The sequence below is a fragment of the Giraffa tippelskirchi genome, chromosome 7 (genome assembly GCF_054371585.1).
Source record: "Giraffa tippelskirchi isolate mGirTip1 chromosome 7, T2T-mGirTip1v1.2.pri, whole genome shotgun sequence".
NCBI classification, from domain to species: Eukaryota; Metazoa; Chordata; class Mammalia; order Artiodactyla; family Giraffidae; genus Giraffa; species Giraffa tippelskirchi.
Genome location: NC_137281.1, coordinates 28,265,761 through 28,279,567, shown reverse-complemented (window position 1 = coordinate 28,279,567; position 13,807 = coordinate 28,265,761). Strand labels below are relative to the sequence as shown.

Here is a 13,807-nt window from a genome sequence, read left to right as displayed (position 1 = left end):
CTTCACTCAGCCGGGCAGGTGATGTAAGCCCAGCTGTGGGCTAGAAACCCACCCAGCCCACCTTCACCCCACTGTGTGGCACAGCCTGGAGGGGAGGAGGCTGGAAGGGGGAGCCTCCTGTGGTGTTGGCTGTTGCCCCTTACTAGTGGATGGAGGGGGGGCCATTTGCAGCCTTGACTCCAGCCCACGCCCCCTACACCAAGAGCTGTATCGTGTGTTCCTCTCAGGCAGAGAAGTCAATAAACTCATTTTCTCACAGAAAGAGGGTGTCTTCAGGAAGGCCCTGGGGAATTTGTCTACAGAGTTTAATTTCTGTTGAAGGATCATTGTTGTCTTTAGTCGCTCAGTCATGTCCAGCTCTTTGCGACCCCATGGACTGCAGCCCACCAGGTTCCTCTGTCCATGGGGATCCTCCAGGAGAGAATACTGGAGTGAGTTGCCAAGCCCTCCTTCAGGGGATATTCCCAACCCAGGGATTGAACCCAGGTCTCCCACATTGCAGGAGGATTATTTACCATCTGAGCCACCAGGGAAGCCCTAGATCCTGAGTGGGCAAACATAGGGAAGGGTGGTGGTGGGTGGGGGTGATCATGAGGAGGACTCAAAGGAGCTGACATCTGTTTGCTAAGAACTTGGAACTTGACTGCACCAGGACTTCTAGGTGCTTGATCTCATCCAATGTTGGCCACAGCCTTGTGACAGGAGAGATATGAGAGCAGGTGTAGAACCTGGAAGGGGTCACAGAGATCCTCTTATCTCTAACACAATAGAGAATTCTCAAGTGACTTGGTGCCGGGCATCCATCGGGTGCTGGGGACCAAGCAATGGATGTGACATCATCTGTTCCCCCAAGGAACTTTCAGTCTTGTGTTGGACTGAAACACATTAATAGGTCTTTAGAACCCTTTTCAGGTGCATTAACCTCCTTTCAAGTTTCTGCCTGATCACCTCTGGGAATCAAGAATGTTCACCTCTCAAGAAATTTACCAAACATCCTGAAGTATGTGGCAGATATTTCTTTCCGTTTGCATCAAGTTTCAAAAACCTGGATCCATCTTAAAATTGATACAGGAATTTAATGCAGTTGATATTTTCCTTAAAATAGATATATGAACATATAGATGTATGCATACAGTGTTACTGAATCAATGGTGTGGATCAATAAGAGTCTTAAATCTGAGTAAGCGTGGAAAATGTTTATAATCAACACATTACTACCTCCCATTTGGGAGGCTCAGTGTGGAGTTTTTGGGGCAGGAGGGGGGGGGCAGGTAATGGGGGATGAAATTTACATCCCTTCTCTCTGGTGGTGCATTGATGCATGACCATCTCATCAATATGATCTTAACCCATATGAGTCAATTAATGTCACCACGAAAAATAAGCAAAAAATGGAAATCTTCTCCCTAACATTACTTCATATGGAAATGCACCTCTTGGAGAAGGAAGGTGTGGATCAGTGCACACTCCAGTCTCTGACCAATGGCTCAGCCAAGATGGGAAATTTGGAGGCATATGAAGAAGTGTGTCGATGGCAATCTCGACAAGGTTACATGGACTGTCACAAAACACCCCATCTTTCTGTTTGTTAAGCCACAATCATGCCTGAAAACATTTCAACTTCTTTGTCTGTTGAACCCAAACTCAATTCCCTGCGACTTACAAATTCCCCAAACTTCCCAGAGTCTGAAGACTGAGAGTAATACATATGTTTAAAAAGGATGCAGAATGCATTTCAGATCCCCTCTGGAGTGGTTCTAAATTCAGTGCAACAGAAGAGAATACAGGTGAGATATCTTCGGTGCATTTGCAAGAGGTAACACACAGGGATGGACGTGTTTTTGGAAATGAGATGGTTTCAGAGACACACTGGGTCCCATCAGAAAGTGGGGTCACCCGGGCCAGGGGAGCAAGTGACACCTGAGCTGAGCAGGATCCTGACAGGCCCCCTTCTGGCCTCTTCTAAATGGGATAAGAGATAATGTAATTAAAAAATAAATCTCCTCAGCTCTGGGAATCTCCAGGGAACATTTGTTTTGATGAGATTTCAGGCCTGATTTTCAATAAGAAGGTGCCAACTATTTGTACAAGCTCCTCAAACAGCATGATCTCTGGCCCTTAGGAGATTTATCTTTTATTTATACAGAGTGTTTTTTAAAAGCCTGTTATTGTAACAAAGAAGTAACTGAGAGGCTTAATGTAAAAGGCAACATGAACATGTTTTTAGAGGCTGAATTTATAGAAAATATGTAAATAATATTACAAAATAGCTAAGTCAAAGGATTGGCAGAAGATTTTGGTCATGCACGTAAACACACATTTAATTTGGCACTGGGAGGTACAGGGGAGGTGAATCTGAACAGGAGACATTGTCACTGAGGAATGAACAGTCTCGAGAAGGAAACTGATCTGTAAAAATACAAATTTCAGCTTTGAGTGACACAAGGTAGGATAAAGAAGCCACAATACAAAGAAAAAGAACACACACACACACACACACACACACACACACACACACAGCTACTTCCCTAATGGAATCAAGTAAGGCTTTCCTGAGGAGGTGGCTAGAGTTTAATCTAAAAAAAAGTACATCCTGGGACTTCCCTGATGCTTCAGTGGCTAAGACTATGTACTCCCAAAGCAGGGGACCCAGGTTCAATCCATGGTCATGGAACTAGATTCCACATTCTGCAACTAAGACCTGGCACAGCCAAATAAATACATAAATAATTTTAAATACATATATAAAAATTGAAAAGTACACCCAGGCTTCTTTTTTGACTCAGTGGTAAAGAATTCTCTTGCCAACACAGGAGAAATGGGTTCAATCCCTGATCAAGGAAGATCCCATGTGCTGAGAAGAAACTAACCCCATGTGCCACAACTATTGAGCTTGTGTTCTAGAGCCTGGGAACCACAATGACTGAACGCGTGTGCCACAACTACTGAAGCCTGCGTGCCCTAGAGCCTGTGCTCTGCAACAAGAGAAGCCACTGCAATGAGGAGCCTGCGCACCGCAACCAGAGAGTAGCCCCCACCCTCTGCAACTAGAGAAAAGCCTGCATACCAACGAAGACCCAGTGCAGCCAAACATAAAATAAATTAACAAAATTATTTTTTTAAAAAGTATATCCTCTTAACCTAGCATCTATCTATGCCAATATACTAGTTACCTATAGCTACATTACAAATGACTGCAAAATTTTGTGACATAAAATAAAAATAAACATTTATTATCCCACATAGCTTCTGTGTGGCAGGGATTTGGGTACTGCTTTGCTGATTAATTCTGTTTTAGGAACTCTGATGACGTTATATTTAAGATTGGGTCAGAGCTACAGTTCTGTGAAAGCTGACTAAGATGGGGGATTTGCTTCCCAGATGGCTCACTCGCCTGGCTCACTAGTTGCTGCTGGTGGGAGCCTCCATTCCCTAAGGTGTGGACCTCTCCACAAGGCTGCTTGAGTGTCCTCACAACATGGCAGCTGGCTTCCTCAGAGCTACTGATACCTGGAAGTCTTTAGGGACTGAGCCTCTTCAAAAGGCATTCACTATAGCCTGTCCATAATATCCCACTGACTACACAAATCAGCTCCATTCAGTGTGGAGGGAATTACATGAGGTATGACAACGAAGGACATCATTGACTCAATGAACATGAGTTTGAGCAAACTCTGGGAGATAGCGAAGGATAGGGAATCCTGGCATGGTGCAGTCCATGGGGTTGCAAGGAGTCGGTACACAGCTGAGGGACTGAATAACAACAATGGCGATAAAGAGGTAAGAAGCATCAGGAACCACCTTGGAGGCTAGCTTCAAGAACTAATGATGCCACCTGAGGTTGGTGACAGTGTGTTATTATATCTGGTCTGTAGTGATTGGGGTGAGAGTAATGGGGGAAATTTCCTCAATGCATAGCAACATCAGACCTTTGAATCACATGAATCTTGGTTCAAATCTCGATCCAATCATTTATTGACCATCTGGCTTCTCTGCTGGTGAGGAGATGATAAAAGCTGAAAAACCCACATCAGAGGCAGGATGGGAGCCATATGTTGAAATGAGCCAGCCACACCCAGTCAGCCTGGATCACCTTCCTGCAGAGTATTATGGGAGGAAAAAGCAAACTTCTACTGTATTTAAGCCATTGTGTTTTAGGGTCTCTTTGTTATAAGAGCTTCATCTGCACCCTCATAGATTTAGTTGGTACAAAAAGTTTAGCCTCCGCATCTAATGTTCCTCATCTGTAAAGCAGGGATAGAAAAACAAATCTCACATTTTTCTTGTGAAGACAAATGAAACAAGGCATGAAAGTATTTGTCCAGTGTCTAGCCCAGAATTCACACACTCATCTTTGTCACTCTGGTCCTGTTTGAATTTATGATCAGTGTCAACATACTGGAGGCAACAGAAGTATTCAGCAAATGTGTGTATCCATCCACCAACAGTGTCACTCCCAGGGAATTTAGAACAATTTGCTTTGGGAACTTGTGGGATTTAAATAAACAAGGCAGTGGTTTCACAGAAAAATCTTTCAGCGAGTAGTTTAGGGCCAAGATCTGCCATAAACATCTTGTCCTTGCGCGTCCTCAGGTCCCGACTCTGGAAAATGAAAGGGAGAAAAGAAGAAAGAGAAGGAAGCGATGAAGGAGGGAAAAGAAGGAAGAGGGGAAAGGAGGGATGAGAGAAAGGGACAAGATGGATGTTTCTCAAATCCTCAAAGCAACCACAGCACATAGTTCTGCTGTTTCCTGAGTTACATCTTTGGCTCTGAATAGCATTTTGCTGAGGAAAGTGTTTTGCTCTATAAACAAGTTCACAAACCACAAGATGGACAAGATGATCGCCAAGGCACCGTCTGGTTCTGTGAATCTTTCCTAAGACAGCTGCAGACACTTCCTTTCCAGTGATAACTCCTGCTTCAAATCAAAGAAGCCCCCTACTTCTTCCACTCATAGGGGTGTGCCATTTGTCCCCAGGGAATGCAACAAAAGACGGCTGATATTTGACACAGGTCCACAGAGAACTTCCTTAGCCAGACTGAATCTCAGCAACTCAGCTAGTCTGAGCCATGCCATCTAGTGAACAAACCAGGCAGTGGAGAATCCTTTAAAGATGGGCCAAGAATTCCCCTTCCAGATGCAGTGGCTATCCAAGAACAGAATTAAAATGAGAAAATGAATGATCATGATGAAAATCTCAGCTCTAGCCAGTGCCCTGGGCCTGAAACGATCGAAACTGTCCTTTTATTTTACTCCTCTCTCAAAATGACTACTTTTAATTTCCCTACTGAAGTTTCTCTGGCCAACTCATCCAATTTTCCATCAGAATTACCCACAGAATTAATCTGCACACACTGGCATAAAAGAATGGGCTGACAGGACAGGCCACATCCAAGTAAAAATTTTAAAAAATAAAAATAAAAACATAGAAAAAAAAAAGATGTCCCCCAACCACCACAAGAATAGATGAATCAGTGGGGTGACTGGTGGGAAGTCCAGAAAGGATCCTCTATGTTGGCTGAATCCTTGCCTTTCCTCCTAGGGGTTAGTGTCTCACACTCACAGCTACAAACAACTCTTAGTTCTCCTTGCAGAAGCTATTCCTGACAAGACCCAAGTCTGATGCCAACAGCTCCATGTCCCCTGGACCCTCCTCTGCAGGTAGAACCTGATTTGCCTTGGCAACTCTGGATGGATCAGGAAGTCCCAGAGGGCACAGCGACAAAAAGAAAGGAAGGCATAAAAAATAGAGTCCAGCCCGATGAGGCCATATCAGTAATGACAATAAATGTATGTTCACACATCTGTTAGGTGATTTAAATATATTTACTTAAAATATTGGGCACTCTGCTGGAGGTGGGGGAGAGAGGAAGACAAGATGGTCAGGGCCCAGTGGAGGAGATTTCAAGCCAGAGTCCTGGGTGTTTCCTAGTGATTTCTAGTTTCTAGTGACTTCTAGATATACAGTGAGCAGATGAATGACCTTGGGCCAATGACAACGTGTTTAAGCCTCCATTTCTTCATCTCTGAAACAGAACTTCCAACGCTCTCCTCAGTGTGGCTATAAGGATACACTACCATCAATCTCTTTTGAAATGAAACAGTGTGAAGTATTAAAAAACAAGGTAACTGAGGCCAGGGGCTGGGGTTGCATTGTAAGTGATAGTCTCCTTGTCTCTGGGGTGGAGTTGCTTACCTGTGAAAACTTTCTCTGGCTCTCAGGGCTCACTCAGGAGTTAGAACCATCAGGGAGAAAGGAGGAACAAGTGAGTATTGGTTGTGACAGTTTCAGTAGCCCTGCTATAGTGACACAAGACATTCACCCATGTGGGCTCTGGTACGCAAAGGTGCCCTACAAAGTCTGGGCACACAGAAATTCAAATGCTCATTGAGTTCAACAGAAGTTAGTGTTACTTGTAAACTTGATTTTTGTTCAGAGTCTTGCATCTACTTAATAAGTGCTCCCATTCAGTCAGAAAGCAATTATTGTGCATGTACTCTGGCAGGCACTGGGCCAGGAGTGTGAGAAAGACAGAAGCAGCAGTCAGGTGCATCCAGCCCTCCAAAAGCCCGCAGCCTGGTGAAGAAGATGTGACCATAGAAGTGAAGTCCTCTTACAATGGCTGAGGCCTAGATTACAAGTGGGAACTGAGCCAAGGTACAGCTACTTCTACCTGCAAAGAAGGCTTTCCAGGTAATGAGCCCTCTGATGAGCTGGCAGGGGGTGAGGAGGCTGGGGAGGGCCAATGGGAGCATCCCCCAGCCAGAGGGCACAGGGTCTGCAAAGAAGAGGAGGGAGTGCTTGCCCGGCCCCCTTGGGGACGAGCCATAAAGATGGAAGAGAGTGTGCAGTGAACACAGTGAGGAAGTTAGTGAGTCGGGGGGAATGAAGGCCACTGGGAGCCAGGATCAGCAGGAGGATCCAGGTGAGCTGGTACCTTTCAAAGATTCCAGGTAGAGAAGGCAGTGTGTTCTGCTTGGAGGTTTGGTTTGAACAATGCTGCATATACACTGTCACCAAATGACCGCATGGCCAGGTGCACAGCAGACATGCAGTAAATGTCTCGGGAGGTCAGATGAAGAGTCCATGGAATCACAGGAAATTTTTGCCAACTAATTTGCACAAACTTACAAGAAGATGTTTATGTGCTTTAGCTGAGCACATGCTAGGAGACATGTAAAACAAAAATGGGGGTTCCTAGGACATTTTCTCATGATGTAAAAAGAAAATTTCTTGAAGGCTTATTTTCAGAGAAACCAAATATGGGACCCAGGGGTCTGCATTTCTGGGTCTTAGAGAATCACGGAGACTCAAGAATTTGTAGCCCCCTCCCTGACTCCTGCAGGCCATCGCTGCCTGGACCCCAGGCCCGGTGATGGATGGAGGGTCGATCTTCACAGCCAGATACAGACACCCCTCCCCGGGAACAGGCCAAGCTTCAGCCTGGATGCTGTCTGCTTTCTACCATGTTAGGAAATTCATCTTGAGAAAGCACATTCCTTTTGAGTTCACCCCATAATTAACATTTTGTACAAAAAAAAGAAAAAAAGAAAACCTCAGAGCTGAAATTTCTTCTGCCTCCGCCTAACTCAAGTCCAGTTGGTTTTCATTATTCCAATGTGTACTTTGGAACTGGAGCTCTGTGCTTTCCTACTTAGCTCCCACCACCTGGGGGATGTTATTTGATGAGGGGGTGGGGGTAAGGGGGCAGGGACTCTGGCTTGTCCCCTGCTCCCACCTCTTTCTCCATGTTGTACAAATAGGCTGTTCAAGAGGCAGCCTGCCTCTGCAGAGAGGGAACAGGAGAGGGCCTGGGCCAGTCCTGCATTTGGGGCGGTGACTGCCCTCAGCCAGGAACTGCAAACCCGGAGCCAGCAGGAGCATGGTTCCCTGAAGCAACTCCCCTCTGTTTGGATCACATTTGTGGGGGGAGGCTAATCAAGATGGGATGTATTACTTCAAAACAGCTGGGAAGCATTACAGGTCAAGAGTTGAAATCCACTGAAGAGCCCATCGGAATGCACAACTCCTGTTGTTTCCAACCTCCGTCTCCCCCTCTGGTCTGTACAACACTCCTTGTGGATGAAACGTCTCAGGCAGGGGTGGTGTTGACAAAGGGGCCCAAGAAGAATGTTTGTGAAGATGAGGTTGTAGAGGCTAAGGGGTAGCTTATTTCTTGGTAAAATAAAGAGAGGGCCAACCCCAGGGGAAAACACAAACTAGGGACATAATAGAGTCAGAATATGAAAGTTGAAAAGATCATTACAAATCAGCCAAACCTCTTTATTGCCAGTGTGCAAATAGGCACAGAGACGTTAATGTCTGCCTCAAAGTCACACAGCTTAGTGGCTAATATCCTGGAAGGATGAATATATTTTAGATTCTGCCACATGCCTGCCCAAAACCCAGTGGCTTATGCTTGCCATTAAGATGAAATGAAATTTCTCTGGCTTATAAGCCTTGGATGACCTGGTCCTTCCTGCCATGGCTCTCTGTTCATGGGGGCCACACCCCAACTTTTCTACATCCTCCTGGCATCTTAGCTTCTTCTCTGCTCTGCAGATTCATGGAGTCTTTTCCCACATCTGAGTTTTGGGGACCGGCTATTTCTCCTTTTCTAGAAGATTTATTTTCCCCTCTGCTCCTCTCTCCGCCTGTAGGTAAAACACTACATCCTCAGCATGGCCTCTGGTGAAGCTGTCTGGAGTCCTTCCTCCGGAGCCCTGTCTCTCTTAAACTAGCTCAGGCCCCTCCCCATACCCATTCCATTATCTTCTTTGTCTGTTCCTGGGTTACAACTGTCCCTCTCATTTAAGTAATAGAAGCATCCAAGGGTGGAAACTGTCTGTATTCTGTTTTGCTGTATATATCCTAGTGTCCCTCACATAACAATTGTTCAGTATGTATTTGGTTAACAGGTTAATCAACCAACCAGTTAGAAAATGAATGAATTCAAAGATAGCCTCTTTTCTCAGGGATTAAGCAGTGGGATGTATGGAGATTAAAGATGACCAAAAATTATTTGAGGAGGAGTCCTATGTCCCTCCTTGGGAGTCTAGGGGGAATTCTGCAATACTTTGGTTAATAGAAAAACATCAGAAGTGGCCAATGCCACTTTCGAAGCTCTAAGAGACTGGTAGCTTCCACCTGCAACTGTTTCTGGAAGCCCTGAGGGGCCATGTAAGTGGTCGAGCTACCCCAAGATGACCACCAACCCAGAGTGATCATGTGAAAGTGCTTCAGTCACTACCCCCAGCCAAGCCCCCACCCAGCCATCCCTGACAAGGAATCAAGTAGAAGAAATCACTTTGGGCCCTACCCTCTAAACAACTCAGCCATCAGTTAAATCTAACCACGTGACCTCAGCCAGTGTCAAATGGAGCTGAAGAAACACCCTGCAGAGCCCTGCCAGAATTCTATGACTATAATTAATGAAGGTTGGTTTCAGCCACTACATTTCAGTCTGGGTTATTATTTAACAAAATAGACAATGACCACAGGACTCTATAGCTGGATGGTTTGGGTTCAAATCCTAGTCCCACCATTTGTTCAGTATCTGGGTGACCAACTGCATGTTGATTCTCTTAATGTATCAATCACTGGATCATCTGCAAAAGGGGCACGTGGAATTCCCCACCTGAAGAGTTGTCAGAGGATTAAATGAAATCCATGTCAAGTGCTTAGCATGGTGCCTGCCTAGTGATGTCATATGATCAGTAGGCTTTTAGCTAACATCGTCCATCCGCCCTTTGATATACCCACCCAGTTAAGTGGAGCTCCTCTTTCACACACGAGTTAGGAGAGAAGAGATTCCAGACACTCAAATCACACCACTCACTTGCCATTAATTTATCCACATGTCTCCCCACCAAAGGGAAATGTCTATAATTCATTATGATTTGCAAAGCTCTCGCCCTGCCTCTGCTCAAAACAGCATCTCTAGCATCTCCTCCTCTCAAATCCTGTTCTCAGCTCTACCTGCCCGCCCACCCACACACACACACTCCCAACAGCAACAGGAAGGAAATGGATAAATATTTCCACAGTGAATTCTTCTGAGTAGAAAGATTATAAGTTTATTTGCTTCCTTCCTTGGGATTCATTTTTGCATTTTCTGAATCTTCTATGGCACACACTTTATTTTCATAACACATAGTAGAGATCACAAACAATAGGAAGCGACGATTTCTTTCACTTGAAGACAAAGATGCTATTTTACTTCTGTTTTCCTCACAGGATCCACCTGAATGTCTCTTGTACTGTTGCAGGAATGAATGAGCTGAAAGGCGTGCATGGTTCATTGTGTACACATGGGCAGAGCAGCCTCAGTTTATACACTAAATATATTTGTAAAAATATAAACTTTAAAAGTCCTTTTTTTTTAATTACTGGTTTTTGTTGTTTTATTTGAAAAGTACTCCCAGTGAACTGTTTTTCTTGTTTTGTTTTTTTTTTAATGAAATCCTTTGGTGAAGTAACTCATCATTCCGTAATTTTTTTTTAAACCAGAAAGCCAGAGGTTCTTAAAATGAGTTTCTCCTTCTGCATCTATGTTTATAAACTAATGACAGGCTCTTAAACATTCATTTAGCAATGAGGAAGTTCCAAGACAGTATGCTATATTCTGCTTAGGAGGATGCAGTCTAACTAAATATATATAAACAGTGTGTACACTGAAGAGAGATGAGGTCTGCAGGAACAGTAAACTCCAGGGTACAGATCTGTAGCCACAAACATGTCCTCTCTAGGGGCGGCCAGAGAGCTGACCAGATGTGACACAGCCTCGGGGGCCCAGCCCAGACACAGTGGATAAGCTTCCACAAGTCCTTTTCGTCCTCTGTGTTTCTGTGGTCTACCCTGCTGAATTTAAAAGCCTTGCATCTCCAATTCTTTCACAAATTTTCTAAATAGGTTACTAGTTCACATGCTGGAGTGCTGTGCTCTTGTCAATGCACCAGCTCAGTGTAACCCAAATCAGTCCAGCCTGTGTGAGATGAATTCAAGGAACCTGGAAATTGCCTCCAAGCCCTTCATGCCTCCAACACAGACACAGCCTTTCCCCAAGAGCTCCTGTTTTGGATTCCTTCTGCATTAGTGGTGGAGCCAACCCCGTCTGAACTGAAGGAACATGCTAGCACCCCCACCTTTCCCTGCTTCTTGCCTGTATTATCTCAGGAGATTTTTGACTCCGAGTCAGCCCAACAGTCTTCTTTTTTTGGTCATTTCTCATCACTTAGATCTATAAATATTAATTACAAGCCTCATATTTTAAAACTCCTTTGAGCATATTAACTATTTAGCCACATAAATCAATCCTAAACTAATCTTAGCGGTTCATCATACTTGCACAAGTTCCAGAACTTTCTATTTTAGCTCCTGCTCATTACTGTTTTTGCCACTGAAGTTATTTAATACCTTTTCAATCTACTAGCGGAGAAGGCAATGGCACCCCACTCCAGTACTCTTGCCTGGAAAATCCCATGGACGGAGGATTTTCCCTCCATGGGGTCACTAAGAGTGGGACACGACTGAGCTACTTCACTTTCACTTTTCACTTTCATGCATTGGAGAAGGAAATGGCAGCCCACTCCAGTGTTCTTGCCTGGAGAATCCCAGGGACGGGGGAGCCTGGTGGGCTGCCGTCTATGGGGTCGCACAGAGTTGCACACGACTGAAGTGACAGCAGCAGCAGCAGCAATCTACTAGGCCCTCCTTTAGATGAAAGGAACAGAAAGGGAAGGGTGGAGAAAGAGAGGAAGAGAGAAAGAAGTGGGGAGAAGAAAAGGAGTGAAGATGGGGAGAAGGAGTTTAAGAGAAAGGAAGAAGCCACAGGTGAGACAAACAAACTGTGTGGGGACCCAAAGATCAGGGACCTACTTCTGATTCTCTAACTGGCCCTGGGGGTCCTCAGTAAGTCACTTAAGCCTCTCTGGGGTTGGCTTGGTTTAGAAGCTGTCTCCAGCATCTTCTTACTGGCAAATCATCCTCCTATAGCAAGAGCTTTCTCTCTTTGTCACCAGATCACACTTCTAAAAGGACCCCAAGGTAGCACAGAGGTTGCTTTATACTTCTTTTCTAAATAGTCATCTAAACAGGTCAAGGAATCTGAGATTATTGACCAAGAGGGGTCCCCGATTCTTGTTTCAAGATTCACTGGAGGATACAGGCTCTATGGGTGTTTCTATGCAGACTGTATTCAGGTCAATTAGCTTTCAGCATGTAAATTGAAACCTAGCTACATGAAAACCACTCAGCGACCCTGGGAATACCTGCTGCTGTTGCTTAGTTGCTAAGTCGTGTATGACTCTTTGCAACCCCATGGACTGTAACCTGCCAGGCTCCTCTGTACATGGGATTTCCCAGGCAAGAATACAGGAGTGAGTTACCATTTCTTTCTCCAGGGAATCTTCCCAACTCAGGGATTGAACCTGCATCTTCTACGTCTTATGCACTGCAGGCCAATTCTTTACTGCTGAGCCAGCAGGGAAGTGCTAGGAATACCTGGAGAAATCCTAATAGCATCAACTGCTTTGCAGCAGCTATCTTAAGAAAGATTGGAGCAAGGGGTTGGGGAAGTGTGGAGGTGGAGTAATAGAGGGGCTAGGAGAACAGAGTCATATTGGCTGGGGCTCAAGTAGTGGCCCCTGCAACGTGTTCAACATTAAACCAGGCGCCTCACCTCCCTGAGATTCATCTCCCTTGCCTGTAGAGAGGCTTCTCCTTGCTTCATCTGGTTGTTACCCAGAACAAAAGGGACACTGCTCCAAAGCACACCACTCAGCACCTGACTCATAGTTAGAGTTCAATAAATGTGAGCTTTTATTATTACCATATTTCCTCTATTCTGAGACACCATCGATTGGAAGTCAAAGCATCAATTTAATAACTTCTTGGGGGGAAAAAACAATATATTAAACACACATTCCCATTTTAAGACATCACAATTTCAACAATATTAAAAGGTGAAAAGAAACGTGTCTTAAAAAAAATCAATGAACTATGGTCTTATTACTGTCACATTTTGGAACTGTTTTAAGTCATTTTCTTGTTTACTTGCATTTTTCCTGTTTTATCTGGCTTCCCCCAAGAAGACACATAAGTTCCATGAGAATGAAGAGATAGTGGTTCACCACTGTGCTCACAGTGCCTAGAGTGAGCGAGTGAGTGAAAGTCACTTAGCTGTGTCCAACTCTCTGCGACCCCACAGACTGTAGCCCACCAGGCTCTCCTCCATCCATGGGATTCTCCAGGCAAGAATACTGGAGTGGGTTACCATTCTCTTCTCCACACAGTGCCTAGGACAGTGGCAAATAAATATGTTTGATAAGATAACTCTGTGTCACCTTAACATGAGGGGATTACTGATTAAAGCCACACTAATACTGCCATTGGTCCTTATGGTGAAATTTTCTCAATCCATTCAACTTAGCTCATTATCAGCCTGGGGAGACGGGTTTGTTGCTTGAATATGTATATGTTGAGAACTGATATTTCCCTTGAACTATACACATAAGAAATAAGGATGAAGCAGATAACAAATGCAGAGCCTCCACCATAACCCTTGACACAGAGGCAGCAGTCATAAATCACACTTGAAATTGAACACAAGGCAAGGGTGGAGTATGGGTCCTAGTCAGCTTATAATATGCTGCCAATCTGCATGTCCTTAGGACCTGTAGATATGCATATCTACATATGATATGTAGGACCTGTAGATATGCATCAGACATTAATGAATACCTATTTATGAAATCAACTAAAATTTCTCCTGTCAACTTCCAAACCAAAAAAATAAACATTAATG

General features: G+C 44.5%; 1 long non-coding RNA gene across 1 annotated transcript in view; it reads right to left on the bottom strand.

Annotated features, from left to right (window-relative positions):
- Positions 1–13,807, bottom strand: part of LOC145514710 (uncharacterized) — a 603,149-nt gene that overhangs the window by 31,560 nt on the left and 557,782 nt on the right. The window lies entirely within an intron of this gene.